This window comes from Callospermophilus lateralis, chromosome 13, assembly GCF_048772815.1.
Source record: "Callospermophilus lateralis isolate mCalLat2 chromosome 13, mCalLat2.hap1, whole genome shotgun sequence".
NCBI classification, from domain to species: domain Eukaryota; kingdom Metazoa; phylum Chordata; class Mammalia; order Rodentia; family Sciuridae; genus Callospermophilus; species Callospermophilus lateralis.
Genome location: NC_135317.1, coordinates 14,664,972 through 14,687,050, shown reverse-complemented (window position 1 = coordinate 14,687,050; position 22,079 = coordinate 14,664,972). Strand labels below are relative to the sequence as shown.

At 45.6% G+C, this 22,079-nt stretch overlaps 1 pseudogene; it reads left to right on the top strand.

Annotated features, from left to right (window-relative positions):
- The first annotated feature begins 9,553 nt into the window (after positions 1-9,553).
- On the top strand, positions 9,554-12,795 carry LOC143379559 (serine--tRNA ligase, cytoplasmic pseudogene; annotated as a pseudogene).
- Positions 12,796-22,079: the final 9,284 nt, after the last annotated feature.

Below are 22,079 nucleotides of genomic sequence, written 5' to 3'. Positions count from 1 at the left end.
TTTGCCATCTCCTGTCCCACCACTGACCCTGACCTTCCTGATCCCCTTACACAGAGTCACAATAGATGACATTAGTCCCGCCCAGGCAACACGGAAAATCTCCTGTCTCCAGATTTTTAACTTAATCACATTGGCAAAGTCCCTTGGACCATTATTCTGTCTTTCATGAGCTCCAGGAGGTTCACAGATAATTCTTAAAACAATAATTTCCATGTAACTGTGCTTAGATATCATTTCTCATAAGACTTCTTTGAAACCCCAAAACTAACTTAGAGCTTCCTCCTATGTGCTCCAGTAGCCTTCTGGGCTCCCCCCATGTGAACCCTTCTGCCCACATTACAGTTATGAGAAACTGATGTGACTCCATTTTTGAGAAACCAGCCTCTACCTCAGAGCAAATCCTGTCCAAGGAAGGGGGTGTGACCCTTTTCCTTGGAAAAACCCACAGAGTACTCCTAAGCACATACCCACCCTGCTGAGTTGTTTGTCTACAAATAACAAGAGAGATCTGCGGAGCCAGGTGTCCCTGACTCAATCAGGCTTGGTGAGGACCCATAGCAACCCCCTAGCAACCACTAATCAGCATGAGACAGAAATACCTGGGGTGTCAGATGACTCCCCCCCAGTAGTTTATGGTGGTTGATAACATGTTGAGAAACCATGTAGTTTAGCATGTACACCCCTCATGGTTTAAACCAATCATTTTTTAAGTGCGTCAACCTCTTGAACTAACCAATAATCCTTTCCAGATTCTTTCCCGCCACATGATATGCTAATCATGTTTTAGAGTTGTTTTATGATTTTCCTGCGGTGTGTGATGATTTGCTAAGAGAAGCTATGATGCATGTGAAGTCCCTGTCTTCCCCAAAGAGTGTATAAAACTGCTGCAAACCCTGGGCTTGGGGCCTGTCAGTGTCACCAGTTGCTGTGTGTGTGCAGAGGACCAAGCTAGCTCGCAATAAACACCTCTTTGCTGCTTACATGGATCTTGGTCTCTGGCAGTCTTTTGGGGGTCCAGAACTCGAGCTTATCAGTTACTTGATCACAACTTTATCCTGAAGATTAGACTGTAAAACTCTGGGGAGGGGCTGGGGTTGTGGCTCAGCAGTAGAGCGCTCGACTAGCACGAGTGAGTCCCTGGGTTTGATCCACAGCAGCACATAAAAAAATAAAATAAAGATATTGTGTCCATCTACAACTGAAAAATAAAATATTTTTTAAAAACTCTGGGGAGCAGGGACTGTATCCTGTTTATTTTTGTATCTCTTGACCCCCAACACAGAATCTGGTGCTTGTAGTTGCTTATTTAATATCTGCTGTTATGAAGATCAAATGAGATCATATAAAATACTCAGTGGTACCTGACTCAAATAGGTATTCAAGAGATGTTAGAGGGCTGGGGATACAACTCCATTGGTAGAGTGCTTGCCTCATATGCACAAAGCTCTGGGTTCAATCCTCAGCACCACAAAGAGAGAGGGGGGTGGAGAGAGAAGATCCTGTTGCTAACACCCATTATGTCCAAAAAAGGGGGAGATATCTGTGAAGGTAAATGTCTTCATCCCTTCATGGGAAACTATGAGACTGCACGTCTTCTAACTTAGAAGCAAAAATCCTGTCGGCAGTCTAAGCTAATGCTGTGGTTCAACTTTTCTGTTTTTATGGTAACACTGTTTTGCCCACTACATATTTGCTGAAGAAAAGTTGCTGTAGGCCTTTTGGAAGCAAGAGGGACAGGAGAAAATGCAAAGAAAAAAAAATCAATTACCTGTATTTCTCTTTCCCGCCTGGACAGAATAGAGATGCAGCCCACGTCTGCCTTACCTTTAGAGGTAAGATCCAGCTTTTGGCTTCAATCACATTTCCTCTCAAGGGGTCATCACTTCTCTCTGCTACTAATGTTTATACCTGGTACAGTGAGGGAGGAGAGAAAGGCAGCAGGCCAGGAGGTTCTGGCAGCCTCCAGGTGCTGGATTCATGGTATTTCTGAGCTTGCTATCTGGCCTCATGCAACTCAACCATCTTGCAATTTCTATAAAATGCATGACTCATCTCAGAGATGCCAAGAAATTCAAAGACTCTGTGTTCCTGTCATTAAAGGAGAAGAGTTAAATACAAAAAAGCTGCTGCAGACATACCTATAAAACTATTATTAGATCAAAGCCAAGGCCTGAGCAAGCTTTGATTTCATTTCAAAGCCAGAAGCAGGGGACCTACTGTCACCCTGCCATTTGGATTGAGATTCAAACCCCTCCATGGTGGGGACTCTGATTCTGCTGTAGGTTCACACAGTAGGACTTGCACTAGTAACCTTGCCTTTCTTGCCAAGTAGCAGCATGGACTGACTGCATGCACAGCCAGAGCCTGATTGCTGTATGTCTTGGTCCATTTTCTGTTGCTAATAACAAAACCCCACAGACTGGGTAAATTAAAAAGAAACAAGATTTATTTGGGAATCCTAGTGCTGGTCCAATGTTGAGGGCTGCCTCTGTTGATGACCTTTTTGCTTGCAGAGTCCCATGGTGGCACAGGGCATCAGCTGGTCTGAGACAAAGTGTGTGTGTGTGTGTGTGTGTGTGTGTGTGTGTGTGTGTGTTTATGTGCAGCCTGGTATCTCCCCACCCTGCCTCTGAACAACATAGTTGGATTGTTTCCACCCTCTTAGGACCTCGTGATGGGGCTACATCTCAACATGAATTGCAGAGGGGTCAAACCACATTGGAACCAAAGCTGGAGTGAGGACGTGGTCCCTTCAAGCTGATTCCACATGGGCGCCCCACCCCTGCTGCAAGGGCTGAACCTTTACACCTCAGGGCTGGGCTGTTCCTCCCGAGCCACGACCTTGGTGGAAGAGATGAATGCTGGGCTTAACCTTCAGGGTCACCTTGGAGAGGGCACTTCCCAGAATACAAGTGAGCTGCCATCATCTTTATGCACAATCTCCATAAGCCCCACCTTGATATGTGACATGGGGTGATGTCTTCTAAGGTGAGGATGGGGGCAAAGCATTGTGGATGGTGAGGGCAGGACAGAGAGAAAGCACCTATCAGGTTTCCAGGTGGATCTGTGAAGACAGACTTGGCTTTGCGCTGGGCCCCACAGAGACACAATGGGGTTGGAGTGGGCCCTGAGAATTTGCATCTTTGACAAGACCCCAGGTGATGCTGATGCTGCTGGTTGGGGACCACATTTTGACATCTGATCTAGATTTCTAGGGGCAGGTTGGGGCCAGATATAGAATTAGGAGACAATGGCATGGCTGTAATTTAGATCTAACATGTCCCACAAAAGCCCACGTGGCAAAGGTTTCCTGCCTAGCTTTGCACAATTAGGAAGTGGTGGAACCTGTATGAGGTGGAACTAGTGGGAGGTCTTCTGGGTCACTATGGCCTGTGCACAGCCACCTGTGTTTGTAAATGAAGTTGTAATTTCTATTTTAAAACAGGATATCTGGCTATACATTCATTTATACAATAATTCTAGAATATTTCATACATCTATTATCATGACAATAAAACATTGGCATTGCCTGAATGCTTTGTAACATGAAATCATTATCTGATTTTGGATATAACTTCAGAAAATGTAACATCACCCAAAACGTACAGAAATGCATAGCCAAGAAAGCAAGTCTTGGATCCATCCCCCAAAGCTACATATGAAGCTATATAGTAAAGTTATATAAAGATATTCTTTTATATGAGGTGTGTTGTAATATACTATTCAAACCCAGAAATCTTGGCGTCAGTGTGGGGTAGGCTCTTGGAGATCTGCTTTGCAGTTTTCTTAGAGCATCTGTGCACATGTCAGAGCCTCCTCGATATTCCCACAATTTGCTCCTCTTCTCACTAGCACCCACATCCTAAAATAAAGCACACTTACAGGCATGATGTGCACAGTGGAGTGATAATACCCTGCCGTCCTCAGCAATATTTATTCAGTTTTGAGCCCTTAAGAGGGAAACCAAAATTAATTCATGATAAAGCTAGAAATCTAGACTTGGTTAAAAAGTTATTTCTCTGTTTAATAATTTGTCAGATCCCAGCAAAGTTAATGAACAGTACTGTGGCTGCCTTTTGATCTTAAGACAAAGATGGGATAGTTCAAGAAGGTGCTTTGCCACTGACTCAGGAAGGACAAGTAGCTTCCCATCCCCCGTGGCTCCCTGCACTTGTTTATGGCCTGGGTTAGTTATTCACCTGTGTATCAAGCCACCATCTCAGGAGCACTTCCTCCTGGGGCTCTCCTGAAGATGAAAGGATTCCACACAGGCAAGGAGCTTAGACTATGCTCAGCACACAGTGAGCGGTCAGCACACAGTGAGTGCTCCGCAGATGAGAGCCATTGTTGACTCTTAGAGATTGGCCACCTGAGCCGAGGGAGGTCTGAAGATATCAGGAATAACACAAACAGGTGACTAGAAGGGTAACTCTCTCTGTCTTTCTCACCCTATCGAAGGACCCCATCCCTGGCCCAGCTCATTGCAGTCCATATATCCCCTGGGGCGGACTTACTCTCCATGGTTTCCTCTACCACTGCTAGGTCAGTGATCCTGACTTAGAGCTCCCGCCCTGACCTCAAGGCCAGCTTCTCCTGGCCTCCCATAAGCACCACACATACAACACACCCCAACCCTAACATCACCCCACTCCCCCAGCCTGGCCCAGCCTGCTTGCCAGGAGTCTCCAGGCCTTCCTCTCTCTCTCTCCAACCTGCCCCATGCTTACTCAGTAACCGGGTCCTTCCAGTTTTACCTCTCCAAGTGCCTCAACCTGTCTCTCCCCACCCCTCTGCCACGTGGACCTGGGTCGTCCTGATGTCCAGCACCTCCCTGCTTAAAACTTCCAGTGACCTCTTGCTTCTGCAGTGTCCAAGCTTCTGACTGTCTCTTCAGTACCCTCCCTGACCAGGCCCAGCCCCTCTCTCTGACTTGTTTTTCTGCACCTTCTGACTTGGCTATACACTGAATTGCTGACTATCCCCTTGTCCACAAAAGGCTGCATTCTAGTTCTGTGTCTGGGCTGACACGGCCCCCTCTGCTTGCAATGCCTTTCTCCCCTTTATCTGGCTAACTCAGATGGCAGACATCGCCTCCAGGAAGTTTTCCCTGATCCTCCTCTCTCTCCAACTAGGTTTCACATCCTTCCCTGGTGGCTGTCTTGTCCTTGATGTGGCAGGCCTTTGCACTTGCTATTCCACATCCTTCCCTGGTGGTTATCTTGTCCTGATGTGGCAGGTCTTTGCACTTGCTATATACGCCTCCCACCCTAGACCATGAATTCCTTGCAGTCAGGAAATGCTGCTTCTTGTTCACTTTTGTTTCCTGTGTGACTGATATGGTGCCTGGCATGTCTTGGGCACTTACTAAATGAATACAGAATGAATAGACAGTGTGTCTCTTGGAGAAACTAGATGATAGAGACTAGCGTGTGTCCCCAAGGTGGGAAAGGACATCCCTGGCAACATGGATTTCACTCCAGGGCTCAGAAGGTAAAACAGCCCATGGGGCTTAGGGATCGGGGAGAGGAGAGAGCAAAAATGACCTGGGAGAAGCCCAGAGTCAGAGGACAGGTTATAGAGAATCTGTGTCCCCTGCACCTCGACACTCTGCCTTGGGTTTTCACATGGCCAAAGCAGAGGGGAAATGAAATGGCTATTTGCTCACTCAACAAACCCGTGTGAGCATCTACTCACAAGGCAGGTAGAGCCAGGTGTGGGAGGACACAGCAGTGATCAACAAAGTCCTGTCTCAGCTCTCTTTGGGCTAACCAGCTGGAGGGGAGATGGAAAACATGAGAGCAAGCACGGAAATCTCTCCTGACAAGTGGCAGTAAGAACCATGACGCAAGGAGCAGGATGCAGAGAGAGAAAATAACAGGCGGGAAGGGAAGGTCTCTCTGAGGATGTGGTTTTGAGCTGAAGTTGAGCAGGACAGGAAGGAGAGGGAGGAGGAGCAGCCCAGGACACAGCATGGAGGGACCAGCACTTCCAGAAACTTAGGAGCCCGATTCAGACTCAAAACTGGTACTGGAGGCATCACAAAACCCAATTTCACAACGTACTACAGAGGCCTAGCAACAAAACCAGCAGGCTGATGGCATCAAAACCGACACATCCACCATGGGATAGAAGACAGAGAAACAAACCCACACAGCTACAGTCATCTGATTCTGAACGAAGTGCTAAAAACACATGTTAGAGAAAAGCAGCCTCTTTTGCAAATGATGCTGGGAAAACTATCCATATGTAGGAGAAAGAAACGAGATCCCTGTCTCTCAGCTGCACAAAACTCAATCCAAAAGGGATCAAAGACCTCAGTATAAGACCCCAAACTTTGAAACCACTAGAAGAAAAACTAGGGGAAACAATTTAAGATACAAGCACAGGCAACTGCTTCCTGAATGGGACCCTATGGCTCAGGAAATAATAGCAAGAATTGATAAATGGGACAGCATCCATTTAAAAATGGGACAGCATCCATTTCTGCACAGCAAAGGAAATAATTAATAGGGTGAAGAAAGAACCCTCGGAGTGGAGAAAATCATTGCCTGTTACTCTTCCAACAGAAGATTAAAACCCAGAACATATAAAGAACACACACAAGGGCTGGGATTGTGGCTCAGCGGTAGAGAGCTGGCATAGCACGTTCGAGGCCCTGAGTTCAACCCTCAGCACCACATAAAAACAAATAAATAAAATGAAGGTATTGTGTCCATCTACAACTAAAAAAAATAAATATTAAAAAAAGAACACACACAAAACAACCCCAAACTCCAACCCATTCCATAAATGAGCAAATGAAATGAAAAGACAAAGTGGCAAATAATTATATGAAAAAAATGTTCAACAACTTCAGCTATCGGGGAAATATAAATCAAAACAACAGTGGGCTTCTGTCTCATCCTGGTCAGAACAGAGAGCAAGAATACAATTAACAAGCTGGGCATGGTGGCACTCGTCTGTAATCCCAATGACTCAAGAGTCTGAGGCAGGAAGATCATAAGTTGGAGACCAGCCTCAGCAACTTAGTGAGACCCTTTTCAACTCAGCACGACCCTATCTCAAACTAAAATGTAAAAAGGGCCAGGGATGTGGTTCAGTGGTGAAGTGCCCCTAGGTTCAATCCCTGGTATAAATAAATGAATGAATGAATGAATAAATAAATAAATATTGCTGGGGAGAACATAGGCAGGGAAGGAACTCATACTCTTCATGGGAATGTAAATTAAAACAACTAGTATGGAAATCAATATGGAGGTTCCTCAAACGACTAGGAAGGGAACCACCATATGACTCAGCTGTACCACTCCTCAGTATTTATCCAAAAGAATTCTAGACAGGGTACTTCAGAGATATCTCATTCCCACATTTTCCATGGTATGATTCACAATAGCCAAGTTATGGAGTCAGCTTAAGTGCTCATCCATGGATGAATGGATAAAGAAAATGTGTCATTTATACACAGTGGCATTTTATTCCATCATAAAGATGAAAGAAACTATGTCATTTGCAGGAAAATAGGTAGAACTAGAGATCATCATGTTAAGTGAAATAAGTCAGACTCAGGTATTTCAAGTTTTTTTTCTCATATATGGAAGTTAGAGAAAGAAAAAACAGATACCATTAAGATAGATCAAGGGAGAATATAGTGTAGGGGAAGGGGAGAGGGGAGTGGGGAGGTAGGGTGCGGAAAACCAATGGGTTTATATTGTATGTATGTGTGATATGCCTCAAAGAAAGCCCTGATGCTGTGTAATTAGTCTGTAACAATAAAAAATAAATCACATACTTAAAAACAAAACAAAAAACAGGCTTAGGTTAGGGACCAGGCTTAGATTCTGCTCCAAGTTCCACATCCAGGAAGCGTTTTATGGAGAGGAGTCATGTGGTGTGGTGCCCATAAGCTGCTGGGGTCAGGACAAGCCTGGGAAGGAGCTGGAGAAGAAAGGGGAAGAGCCAGGGTTGTCTGGGGGTAGTGGTAAGCTGTTCAACCTTAGGAAATATTTTCATTTACCCCATTTCACAGCAGAGGAAATGTCATCAGAGCTGGAGGACCCACATCTGCCCCTTTCCTCAGTGGGAACTTAAACCTTTATTGCTGCTTCCAAAGCTCCTAGGCTCCCAGGGCAAAGATTAAAGAGGGAGATAATATCCTTTCATCTTTGGAGGGTGGGAATTCCCACCCACTGCAAATGGGGATGCAAATGGGGAGTCTTTCCAAAGGAAAACCCAGTGCCTTAGAGATGCATCTCTTCCCAGAGTCCTAGTTTTAGTTTCAGGAATTGTGAAAAATACATCATCTACCAAGCAAAGATGTTTAACCAAGTCTTGATTATTGGTGTTTGTAAAAGTAAAATAGGGTATTGGTAGAATAGACTTCAGTCCTCTGCAGTTAATACAGTGATGATAATCTGTCCCCATGGAAAGTTTCTGCACTATAATTTCTATAAAGTATTTATACATATAGAAAAAATTCTAGGAGAATCTCTGCCAAAATATCAAGAGTGGCTACCTATGAAAAATGGCACATCTGGAGCTTTTTGTTGTTGCTTTTTTTTTTTAATCTATAGCATCTAATTTGTTAAATTCAAAATGTGAATTTTTTTAATTGGCATATAACAAATATGAAATGGGCACTCACCTGTTCATGACTTGTTGAGTGATCACAAATTGAACACACCCAGGAAACTAACAAATGGATCAAGAACTGGGACATTATCAGGCTTCTAAAAGCCTCCTTCATAGAATCATTTAGAACCTACTGTATTTTCTTACTTCCTTCACTAAAGACTATGTTTGCATGATTTTTTTTTAAAATGGTTGCATTTAATTGTAGTGAATTGATCAATTGTTCTAAGAATGTTTATACCTTATCTTTTATAAACATGACTCCATGTGGAATCTGTGATGATCATTAGTAATCTGGTCACTTTACAGAGCACTATAATCCAGGACACTTCTCGGAAATTTCAAAAGAAATTAAGCAAGTTGGTAGAGAAAACACACCACCTCAAGTATTTCCTGAAGCCCTCGTACAAGTCTCCTTGTCTTATGGATGAGAGTCAAGAGAGGATGGAGTGTAAGAGCAGTGTCGAGAACTTAGTACCAGCTCTCCTTCCCCACACCTGCTTCCCCTCTGGAGAGACTCCTTTTCTGTTAACTTTAGAAAAAACACACAATGATTCACAAGATGAAACTCCATTCCGGTGGGTCTCAGCAGCCAAGAAGTGCAGGTTTCTTGTCTTGTAAATTTGAAGGACAAAATCCACAGACCAGGCAGACCAAGATATGTGAGCATAATGATAAAATTTATTGAAAAGCAGGAGCATAACTTTTGCAATGCAAGTGAGAATAAGGAAATTTCACCCTCAGAAAATCCTAATCTAGGGGATGATATAGCACTTGGGTCACTCCCATCGGTTCAAACTTATGCTAGTTAGGGTTTGGAAACGCACTAATACTGTGGATCAACTCTGGAGTCCCGACTTCCACTCAACTCTGCCGGCATCCATTTCCTCAGGGCAGGTCAGAGGGGGAGGGGGAGGGGGAGGTCATGGATGTGGCTGCTGCACTGTGTGGAGCTGGCTTCTACAGCAGGCATGGGTACCGGGTCCAGGCCTGGCTGTGGCAGGGTGAGGTGGGTACCTTGGCTGGCCTGGGCACTAGCTTGTGATGCCTGCATGGTGGGCTCCACATGGCCGCAGGTCATGCCTGCCTCTAGTGCTTTGACCTCCCCAGGTTGCCACTCCACGCTCCGGCTCCACTACTCTGAAGCTGCTTCTCAGAGGGGACCAGTGGGCCCCGGAGCCTTGTCATTCTGACCTGTGAATCTGTCACTGCATAGAGGAGGTCAGGGGAGGTCAGGCTCTGCTTTTCCTGATCACCTTTCAGGGCTGCCTCAACTGGAGGGTCTATTTTGCCCTTTTTGAGAATAGTATTTGCCCATCAAACATCAGCAGACAGACCTGTTTATTTTCCCAGAGACGTGGGGCAGACACTTCCTGTTCTCACCTGCCCTGCTTACTGGGCCAGCCGCGGGAACAGGTCAGACTTTGCCCAGGTCCCAGGCCTTCCTTCCCTAATGGGCTTCTAGGCCTCCTCTCTGAGAGCCTCTGTACCTTTATACTCACAGTGACCTTTAAAAGACAACTTGGGGAAAGACAAACCTTTAAATAAATAGGTGAATATGGTCTTAGAGCTGTCACCCTTCTCGTGACCTTTGGGCATTGAGAAATACTTTGGCCTTGGACAGCTCTGGACTGTCCTGTGTCTCAGAGTTGGTCCCATGGGGTGGGGCTGAGATCTGGGAACACAACTTGAGTGCTGAGTAAATATAGAGCTTTCTGGGCTTCCGGTGGGAATTCCAGCACATAGAACATGTCGATTATCCTCCTTACAAAAACTAGCTGAGCCCAGGTACTCCTGCTCTGTCTGCCCTAGGCTGTGACAGACTGGCCATAGGCAGAGGTCTTCATATGGCCGTAGGCTCAGAGAACCTCGAAGCCAGCGGCTCATGGGTAGGTGGATGATGCATAGTTCACCTGGACAGTCCAGTGAAAGGGGCAGTATGGAGGGCTCCAAGCACAGAGCAGAGGATAGGGATGTGCCAGCCAAAATGCAACCAGAAAGCTCTGTGTCCAGCTCTGCCTGGGAGCAGGTGCACTACAGGGCTCAACTGCAAGTCCACTGCACTTACTGTCTGGAGCACCACTGGGACAGTGGTGGAAAGAGGCGGACAGTGGTGGACAGTGGTGGACAGTGGCTGGAGTCTGCTTTCATTTTTGGACATTCAGTACGGATCAGTCACACTCCCCTCCCTGCACACATTCCTTTTGTAAAACTTAGGTATTAAAAGCGTTCACATTGTTGTGAAACTATCACCACTATCTGACTCTGGAGTTTTTCATCTTCCCAAGCAGAAACTCTGCCCCTAGAAGACTACAACTCCTGGTTCCCCATCCTCCACCCCTGGCTATGACTGTTCTACTTTCTGTCTCTGTGTCTTGACTGCCCTGGGTATCCCCCATAAGTGGGATCATACAGTATTTGGCTTTATGACTGACTTTGTGTTACTTCGCTGGGTCAGTCTTCAAGACGCATCCCTGTTGTAGTGCCTGCCAGAATTTCTTTCCTATTAAAATTAATATTCCATCGTATGGTTTATCACATTTTACCTATTCACACATCAATGGACACTTGGATGCCTCCACCTCTCAACTATTGTGAATAATGCTGGTAGAAACATTAGCATTCAAGAAGGTGTTTGAGACCCTGCTGTCAATTCTCTGGATTCTATAACCAGAAGTGTAATTACTGGCTCATATGCTAATTTTGTTTCACTTTAAGGGTCCTTCCTTTTGTAGCAAAAAAGGGTTCTGGGAGGTGAGACTAGGTGGAGAAGAGAGATAGTAAGAATCAAGAGTCCTTAACGCACGAGAAGCACTTCAAGGACCCAGAACTAGTAGACCAGCTGGTGAAGGTGGACCGAGACAATGCAGATTTGGGGCAGACAACTTGAGTAAGCTGAAGAACTTATGTAGCAAGAGAGAGAGAGAAAGAGAGAGAGAGAGAAAGACGAATGATGACTCTGTTTCAGAGAACATGTTGAATTTTCATGAACTCCCTGAAGACACTTTAGCTAGCCTGAAAGTCTTACAAATCAAAAAAGTCCGACTCCTCATCGACAAAATCATCAGAGAGAATGGGAACCTTGTGCACCCCTCTGTGCCCATCAGTAGTGATGAGGATACAGACAACAAAGTAGAGAGGTGTCGGGGTGATTGTGCCATCAGGAAGAAATACCCTCATGTGGACCTGGTGGTGATGGTAGATGGCTTTGAAGGAGTAAAGGGGGCCGTGGTGGCTGGGAGTTAAGCTACTTCCTGAAGGTCCTGGTTTTCCTGGACCAGGCACTCACCTAGTATGTTCTCCATACTTTGGGAAGTCGGAGCCACACTCCTTTTTACACCCCCTTTCTGGTGAGGGAGGAAGTCACGCAGGAGGTGGCACAGCTCAGCCAGTTTGACGAAGAACTTCATAAGGCAATGGGAAAGGTACCGAGAAGTCTTTGACCGACGACCCCCATGGTGAGAAGTCCCTGATTGCCACCTCAGAGAAGCTCATCGTGCTCTCCACCAGGGTGAGTGACTGGCCTGTCCACCTGCTTTCACCAGGAGGGGCTCCCATGGCTGTGACACCCTCAGGATTTTCCAAGTCCATCAGTTTGAGAAGACTGGACAGTTTGTGTACCTGCCACCCCATCATAACAAGTCATGGAAGATGTTTGAAGAGATGATTGCCATGGCAGAAGAGGTCTACAGTCTCTGGGGGACTCCTTATGTGAATATCGTCTCAGAGTCTTGGAAACAAGCTGCCAGTAAGATGCTTGACCTGGAGCCTGTTTCCAGGCTCCAGAGCCTTCTAAGGGTTAGTCTCTTGTATTAATTAGATCATCAAGCTCACTAGTTCCAAATCAGATACAGGCTGACCAAGAAGATGATGGATAAGGTGAAGTTTGTCCACAGGCTCAACACTATGATGTGCACTACTACCCATATCCTCTGCGCCATCCTGGAGAACCACCAGACAGAGCAGGGCATCGTCATGCCAGAGAAATGGAAGGAGTTCATGCCGCCAGGACTCCTGAGAACTGATCCCTTTGGGAAGCCTTCACCCATTATCAGGAACCTTCAAAGAAGCAGAAGAAGCAACACAAGAAGACAGCAAAAAGAAAATGGCAGCAAGAGATGTCACCCTGGAAAGCTGCTGCAGAACACGGAAGTTACCGATGCCTGAACACTCCTTCCTCCCAGCTCTCTGGGCTCCATTGCTGTCAGCTGGGACCTCAGAGCTTGCACAGGAGCAGGGAGGCCAAGCATCCACTCATGGCGCAGTCCCAGCTGACTGCACAGCTACCCGGCAAACTGTCTGCTATATACAGTGCAGGCACCCTGTCACCCTGTCCCCTTGCCTGGGCACAGAGTCTATCACTGATGACTGGTAAAACTTGCTGCAGAGCGGGAGAAAGGATACCTTAGACACTCTTTAGAACCTCAAGGTTGGCAGGGCCAAGATGGGAAACCTATTCTTGCATGGCTACCCTCTGGCACCTGCAGCCCCCTCTCTGTGCTGGCACCATGGGCTTTCCTCCCAGGGCTGGAGCACCCCACAGGGAAGTCTCTGGGTGCCGGTGCCATTGCTGTGGTCACACGGAAACCAGACTCCCACTGTCAGGTGGCAGACCTCTGATCTTACTTGATCACTGCCATCTTTTTATCTTCTGGAGAAAGTTTCATGCTTTTTAAATGTCTTTCCTCTTGTGGCAGTTTGAAGACTCCTTGTCCTGGGCACTCCTTCCCCGAATGAGAGTATTTCAGTACAGTTCTTGGACTGGGACCCAAGCTGCGTGAAGTGTCCCACAAAGTTCAAGCAGCATGGCTGAGAGAGTCCTTCACCTCCTTTATTCCAGACAGTGCTAGCGGCCATTTGGGCTGGGGAGGGGACAGACAGGTATGAGTCAAGTCTCCATGACACAGCTGGACTTGGTAATGCTAGATAAGTGGACAGCGAGCAGCTTAGGAGTTCTCAGGAATAACCACTGTTGGCAGTGGCGGTGGCAGCCCCAAGTAAACCAAGGGTTTGTCCTAAGGTCAGACCAGTCAGCCCAGGTGGCTTTTATTTTTTGACAGGCAGCAGAAGGATGGACGAAAGCCTTCAATCTATGAACTATCCCTTCTTATCAAGCTTGCTTTTGACTGAAACCCTGGATATTTCTTCCCACAGGTGTTGTCTCTATTCTTTACTCAACTATTGATGTTTTGAACTCAGTTGGAAGGCCTGCCATGTTTCTCTACTAAATGTCATGTTTTTAAAACCATCCAAGATTTTTTTTAGAGCCAACTATAACAATCAGCTCATCTCAGGCAATGGGTGATAGTCACCCATTTATTATAGGCCCCACTATATTTTTTTTAATCTTAAATTACCCTATTTTTGGAATCTGGATTCACTTTTATGATACCTTGTATCACAAAAATGATACTATGCATCAGAAGAATGTTTAAATGCTGGCAACCTGTAAAAGCGTGCAGTCTTTCACATGCATCATTTGCATGGTATTTACAAACAAGGGCCTCTGAGTTCATAATAGGGCCAAGAAATATTTTCCTCCAAAAAGCCTTCAAGAAGAAAATATCGATTCAGTCCATTAGGCTGTGGCAGGTGACCTGACAGCGGGTTGAATTAAGTGAGGCAGGAAGCACCACCCGAGATGCAAATAACACTTAGAGGTGTGAAGTCACAGGGATTCAAACTGCTTCAGGGCTGTGTGTGTGTGTGTGTGTGTGTGTGTGTGCACATGTGTGTGTGTTATAACCTGAAACAGAGCTAACAAACATCTCAAAGTAAAAATGTTTCTTTTCACTCTCTTTCCTAGAGGCATACATTGACAGGGATTTTATTACCCACAACAGTCAGCCAGTTTTCATGTTGGAAAGACAAACAGTTCTCTTTCAGTTCCTTCAACTCCTAGCTCTCTGTTGGATGTGTGTCCCTGAGTTAAACTGGAGCTGGTGCAAGGATGATAAATACAGTCAAACCCACATTCGTCTCACTGTCAGCACGTGGAGGAATCCACATACCCAGCTCAAATGGCAATAACTATTTATTGAAAATTATCTATTGAGGGCCTAACACCTACATGGCACGCAGTATGCTAGAATACATTTACAAGTATTATTGAGGAACTAATTAAAAAGACTCTGCCAGATGCTTTAGGGTTGAGCCAGGAGTGGAAATTGAGAACTGTATGTAATGTGGTTGTATCTATTATAAGCATCTACTTTAATAGCCCTTGTTCTAGTCTCCAATGTGATGTTATAATGTGAATCTTTTTAGATATAATCTGTAACCATAAAAAAAGTGATTAGTATCAATTTCTAGTGAAGTAGTACCATGGAAGTTCTGAGCAAATACAAATAATACATCATAGTCACTCAACAAATATTTATTGCACATCTATTATGTGGTCTTTATATGCATACATGTTACACACCCCCACAGACATTGGTTGAGTTAGCAGCTAAGAGGATGGACTCAGGAATCAAAGGCCATATGCCACCATTCAAAAGCAGAGCAACATGGGGAAGATCTTGGATTCCTTATTTGTGAAATTTGAAAAAAAAAAAAAAAATCCACCTGGCAGAATTGTTGTGAGGATTAAATGTGAAAATGTCCATAAAGTACTAGCCCAGGATTTGGCATAATATCTCAATAAAAAGTAGAAATGTATTGTCTTATACATGCATGTATGTATATAAGAATTTGTTAATAAAATACTAATACAGACAGTTATACCATGCATGGGATTAAAAAGATGACAGTAATTTATAATTGACATTTTAAAAAGGTGAGGGAAGGGGGGACAGATGTCAGCACAAAGGGAAGGAAAAACAGCAACATTACAGGTTTGTTGAGTTGTAAACAGAGGCAAGTGGCCCTGCCGGGACTAGACTCAGGCCTCATTCTGGTGGCAGTTCAGTTCTCCTTCCCCCAAGGACTGCAAAATTCTCAAGTAAGAGTAAGGATGATCCTCTCAGGGACAGACATAGGATAGGACAGCCCCCTCTGCAGAAGTCAAGGAGCCATGACTCACAGGAGCCACCATGAAATCACTAACTGGAAATCCTTGCTGCAGCCGCACTGCAAAGGAGTTGGACTTGATTTGCCAAATTCCCCATGTGATACAAGCGTGGCCACCTGCCAATGAGCCAGAGGGAGAGAGGGCCATTTGCCTTCCTGGAAACAGATTTCTGAGCCCCATCACCTCGTGAAAAAGCAGTGTAAGGGTTTAGAGAACGCTGTCCCAGGGACTCTTGGCATCGAGGACAGCAGGTATCCTGCCAGAGGGTTTGGTGCATTGGGCTTTCGCAGCTGGGCCCTCTTGAGGTGGGCATTGTGCTCTTGAGGTTCATGAAGACACTGCCTTCACCACTGTGGCTTCCTCTGGTGACATCAGAGAGCACAGCAGCATTTTATTGTGCCAGCTCAGGCTGCCTCCGTTTTCCATGCCCCTGTAATTCCAGGAGAATCATGCTACCCTAAGCCAGCTGAACAGAGGCCAGGATTTAACGGCAAACAAGAGACCCAGCTGGCTACCAGCGTGGAGGACACCAGTTCCACTGCGGCTGAGTGGGAGGCTGCTGATGGGCCTCCAGTGGAGATGCCCACGGAGTGACCACCGAAGGCAAGGGTTCTTTGCTCAACTGAAGAACGTAATCACCGTGCAGGTAGGATTGCCTGTTTTTGAGACTGCCTAGTGCCAGCAGAGAGCATGGGCAGCCCAGGTGGCAGGCGAGGTGCTGGCTGAGAGCTTAGGTACCACGGGGAAAGGTGATTACTGATGGATTCCAAGTTGGTGCCCTTGGATGCTGGCTCCTGCAGACTGCTTGTTCGGAGGGGGCGGGCAGCTCTGCAGAGAAACCTGAGGGGAGGGTATCTGAGGAAGGAGAATAAGGGTCCAAGTAGGGTGAGCTGGAGACTGCATTGGAGAGATTCCAGTACCTATTCTTGGGCAAAGAAATTGAGATTTTTTTTTTTTGTCTGAGGATTGATGTAGTTATAAGAACTCACTCAATAAAGGGATGCAGATGGGCTCACTGGGATATTAGGACACAAGGCACATCACACTGAGCATATCCAAATGCACTTTCTTCCCCACCTTCTAACTCCTTACTGCTAGCCCTCCTGTAATCCTTTGGGCCCCATGGCGTTCCTGACCTGAGGACTTCTCAAGACCATCTCTACCCCCTGGGTTGGCACAGATTGGAATGGAGAATTACGAAGGGCTAGTGAAGCCCATGAATGAGATCAGAGGGAGCCAGGACCATGCCCAATTTGGAGGGGTGGAGGGTAATCTGGAAGTCAGGAGGTGAGCCATTACAGTAGAAGTGCTGAGGTTCAGGGGTTCTGAGCAATCACTCTGCAAGCGGGGCACCTGGAGACTGGGTCAGCTTAGCTGGTGGAGAGGGGCCAGGAGTGAACACAAAGACAACTCTATTTGCTCTGAAGCCAAGCCAGCAGCTGGGGGCTTTCTGCCATTCCATAAGCCTGCTCGCAAGGACTCTCGTGTCCTCTGAACACCCCTCTCCATCCCCACATTCCCTTGGCTTGGGCCCTTGTCACGTCCGTCAGGGCTGGTGCAGGAGTCCCCCTGCCACCGTCTGTGCCTCTAGTCCCTTTCCCTCTGACCCACTCTTCACTCCTCACCAGCATGATCTTTCCAAAATGCAAGCATGCTCATCTCTCCAGTTTCAAGGACTCCAGTGGCTTCTCAGTTCCTACAGAATAAAGCCCAAACTTCTAGCCTTCAAGATCTGCCCCTTGGCCACTACGGGGTCATTTGTGACTTGCCTGCTAGGATCCAGTGCTGGAGTGTTGGTGGTTCCCTAACAGGCCCTTGGGGTAGGCTTCTTACTGCCCATGCTCTTCCCTCAGACAGTAATACTCAGCCTTCCCCATCTTCCCAAAGCCTCCTCCTCTGTGAAGCCTTCCCAAGTTCCCTCCACAGCAGGGTTCATTGTTCTGCCTCCTAATCTTGTGTGTGTGTTTAAATATGCATAACATAAAGGTTACTCTTTTAACCACTTTTAAGTGTACAACCTAGCAGTATTAACTACTTTCACGTGGTTGTGTGGCCGTCCCCAACGTTCATCTCCAGAACTTTTTATTTTCCTCACTGAAACTATCCCCAGATGCTACCTGCTTACTCCCCTTGTCCCTCAGTCACTAGAATCACCCTGCTACTTTCCGTCTCTATGGCTGTGACTACTCTGAATGAGATTTCATCTACGTGGACTCTTACGGTACTTGTCCATTTGTGACTGGCTTGTGTCACTCAGCACGGTATCTTCAAGGTTTATCTGTTAATAGCATGTGTCAGAACTTCCTCCTTTCTTAAGGCTGAATAATATCTCATTTATGGATGGGCTCCATCTTTCTTATCCACTCATCCATCAGCAGACACCTGGGTTGCTTCCATCCCTGGCTGTCGTGAATAGTGCTATTATGAACATGGGGGACAGGTGTCTCTTTGAGAGCCTGCTTTCTTTTCTGTTGGTATGCACCCAGACATGGAGTTGCTGGGCCATGTGGAAATTCTAACTCCTGTTCTCCATCCTCAAAGATATTCATGCGTGTTGCGTGTACATCCTCATTGTGGTTCTGTAGCCTTGCACGAATTCCCTCTGAGGAATTTTGGATAACTAAAGCACAAAGAATGCCCAGCAGAGAATATTTGATTTTTCTCTGCAGTGAAAGTAGGTTTTCCACAGAAGTCGCAAACTGGTTGAAACCTGACAGTGCAAATAGCACTCGAAATCTAAAATTAGACTCTAAGAAGAAAATCTTGAGAAATACAGTTAGTGAGTTTCATAGTCACTACTTTGTTGTGAGCTGCTTGGGAATTTGGAGACAGGAAACCTCATTTGGGGCCCTGCCCTTACTTACAGTAAGTTTCTTAATTCTCTAGGCTGATTTCATCATCAGTAAACACGAAATACCCATTTACATTCATGGTAATGAAGGAATCCAAATGAAAGCATTCTGGTAACCTCAAGAAAAGGGATCATCTGAAATGGCGGAAGGACTGGCACCCCGTGAGGTGCTTGGGGACACTTTTAGCTGAGCTGCAATGCAGCAAACTGGTCTCAAGGTCTTCTCTTAAAGGAAGCTACTTGGAATTCCTTGGGATGAATTGTAGTAACAATACTTGGTCATTACCATAGGGAAAAGAAAAACCCTGAGTAGGAAGCAGAAGTCTAGGGACCCATTAAAGCCATAAAGGAAGGTGCTGTGGGATTGGAAAACAACATCTGAGGGGTCAGTTTTCTAAAAATAAGGCACAGAAAAGAAAAAAGTTGTTAGTAAAAATGGATAGCAAGTCCTGTGTGGAGTGTGTGCACCCTGGGTGAGCAGTCTTGGTTAACTTTTAGGATAAATGCTCTAATCTATTTTGCATGGTTGCTTCTGGCTCTGTGTATGCATTAGGTGTGGCAAAGACGTAGTTATAGTCACTATTATGATGTTGGTGACACTTTTACTGAGTAATAAATAAACATGGCTTTCTTGCCTTAAAAGAACTGACCAGTCACCTTATTTTTAGATCTTCCAACCTCCATGTTTGTCTCCCACGTGTTAAGATGCTGTGCTAATTGGGGCTCCACCAGGGAAGGCAGTGGGCAGCAGGCAAGACTACTGATTTTTTGTTTTCTTCACATACGGATAAAGTAATACCAAAGGGTATATATTCTCTCCCCTTCATTCCTCTGTCTTTACTCCCTGAACTGAGAAAGTGGTCAGCAAAAAGAAACATGTTTGCAAACAATTACACAATTCAGGAGACATCACCCATTGCTGGGAAATCTGAGACAGGGAAGGCTTATGCTATCCGGGGGTGGTGGTAGTTGAGTCTGAGAAAAACGAGACTGCAGTTTCTTCAGAAAAAGTCAGAGCCATTTTCAGGACTGTCAGTTTATGGTTCTGTATTTCTCTGTTCTAGAGAGATCAGAAAGAGAAAAGCAATCAGGATGTAACCAGGATGGTGTTTCTAACGAGAGGGGGAATGGTGAGTGTGATGGTGTGGAAGGGCTGAGTATGTGCTTGGAGGGAAATGCTTTTTCCTTCTTCTTTTCCCCTTCAGACTATGTCTTCCACACTGTGTTCTCAGGCATCTGGTCAGGGAGTCAGTAAACACAGGTGGTGCCTGTGTGGCTCTGGGCTGTGCTGGAGGTGAATGCAGTCTGGCACTCGGCCACTCTTACCATATATCCTCCTCTCTTTGCAAAACCAGTCCCCAGTGTTTAAGCAATTTGTCTTATTTTGGAGAGCTAGTGTGTGTCGGCCTTGACGTGTTCCTATTTCAGGAAAACCCCTCAGACCTGCAAAGGCAACCTCCTATGTGTTGACTGTTTCCAGACCACTTCTCAGTATTAAAACACTGTCACAGGTGGATAGGACGCTCACCTAAATGCTGTCTGCAATTCATGAGGACCTCAGTCCTCTGGACAGCCTGAGTCCGGGGTGGTAGATGGCAAGGCCAGGGTTAAAAGCCAGGTTTCCAACAATTTGCAGAAGCACTGCTGCCAACAAGTGCTGCTCTGTATCCCATCAGGAAACAATTGTTCTCCTATTAGAACTAATGACCAGTCACAGCGGAATTACAGAAATGGAGCTATAGGTTCTGCCGGAAACAAGCCAGGGGAGGTTATCCTGCAGGGTATGAGGTCCTGGGATGGAGCCTTGCAGTGCATTTCCTGGTCATCTATTGCTTTGATTTGGTGGCCTCAGATTCCTGGTTGATGCTTTGAATGTCTGGAGCTTGTGCAGTCTGAGCAGCAGAATGAAAACTACCATGGTTTTCAATCCGGTTTTGAGCATGTTTTTACCAGGGACAGCAGGTCTGCTGAGTCAATGGCCAGGGAGTGTGGGAGAGCAGAAATCAAATAAAACCCAGGAAAAGCCAGATCAAATAGCAGCTTGCATATGGGCCACAAAATCCACCGCCAGAGCCAGAGCTACTCTGTCACAAACCCCTCCCTCCCTGTCTGGAGAGCTAGTGGAGTCTGCATTCAGCTGGAGGCTGAGTCCACCTGCTCCTGCACCTGCCTCTGGGAATCATTCTTGGAGCTTGTTGCTTGAAACGCCCTACCTCACTAACATGTGGGAAATGACATGTAATTGTTTTTAAATATGGATAAAAATCCAGAAGCTTATGTTATTAAATAGGCCTACAAATTTTGGAGTGCCTTGCTTATGTAAGGCCCTTTGCAATATATCTAAACAGAATCAACCATTTCCCTCAGTTAGATTGCTAGGATCTAGTGACACCCTGTTCCCTTGTCATCTCTTGTTAACATTTTGGTGATTGGTTTTCCAACCTAATGTCTGCATTGGTTCCAGAATCACTGTGTGTTTCAAACCTCCTTTCTGGGTAGGATCATTGCACTTCCAGAAGGATTATGCAGTTTGTTTTCAATAAGATGATATATTTAATGGTACAAAATCAGAATTTAAATAAAATCTGCCAAAGCATGAGAGGACACATAACCTTAGTTGGCCATGTGACTATAGGTCATAGAGATTCCTTTGGCTATTTGTGTACATCTGTATTGCTATATTCCTCATTTATTTAATTCTTTTTTATTGAGCAGTTACTCTCTGGGGCACTTGGGAGCCCGAAAAGTCAAAACATGGCACCTACAACTTAATAAACTCAAAGTGTATTTGAGAAGAGAAACAAATTTTAAAAACACACAATAGTGATGTTGTGGGAAGCTGGGAAGATTGGGAGGACACCATGAGGTTGTCTGCCACAGTTACATGAGATGTTCTTTCCCTTTTAATTGATAAAGGAGAAAAAGCACATTTTAATTTAAATACTAACTTATAACACTGAAAGGGAAAGACGGTGCCTTTTGAACATTCAGTGCAAGTCTCATGTAGGTATGGGTTGAGATATGAAAGCAGTTGTGTGGAACAGGACTCCTGGCAGTGACAGCACACCTTGACTTAGGGTACCCTTTCATTCTTGAAAATTAAAGCAGACTCTCCACCAGCCCCTCTGGAGAGTGAGTAACACTGGTTATAGTTATGAAATGCCTAATCAGCATTCTACTAGTTGCCCCACAATAGGTCTGAGATCTCTGTCCCTTATCAGTTTGACCTATGCTTTGAGGTTTTTCAATAAGCGATTGACATTTTAAGCAAGATGGAACATAACTTGCTTAGAAATGACTGGGATGACACCCGGGGCAAGGGCAGACAGGGGTCATCTTCACTACCCTCCTGCCAGACTTTCAGCATTCTCCACTCTGCCTGGAACCTGGTCTTGACCCTTTCTCCACCACAAAGGGTGCTTCTTGCCAGTCTTTACATGCTGCTCCCTCTCCTAGAAAAGTGCTTCTGAATCTTGAATAACATAAAAACACAAATAACATAAGGATCTTGTTAAAATGCCCAGTCTAACTCAGTGAGTCTGGGGCGTGGCCTGACACTGTTTCTCACAAACTTCCAGGTAATGCTGC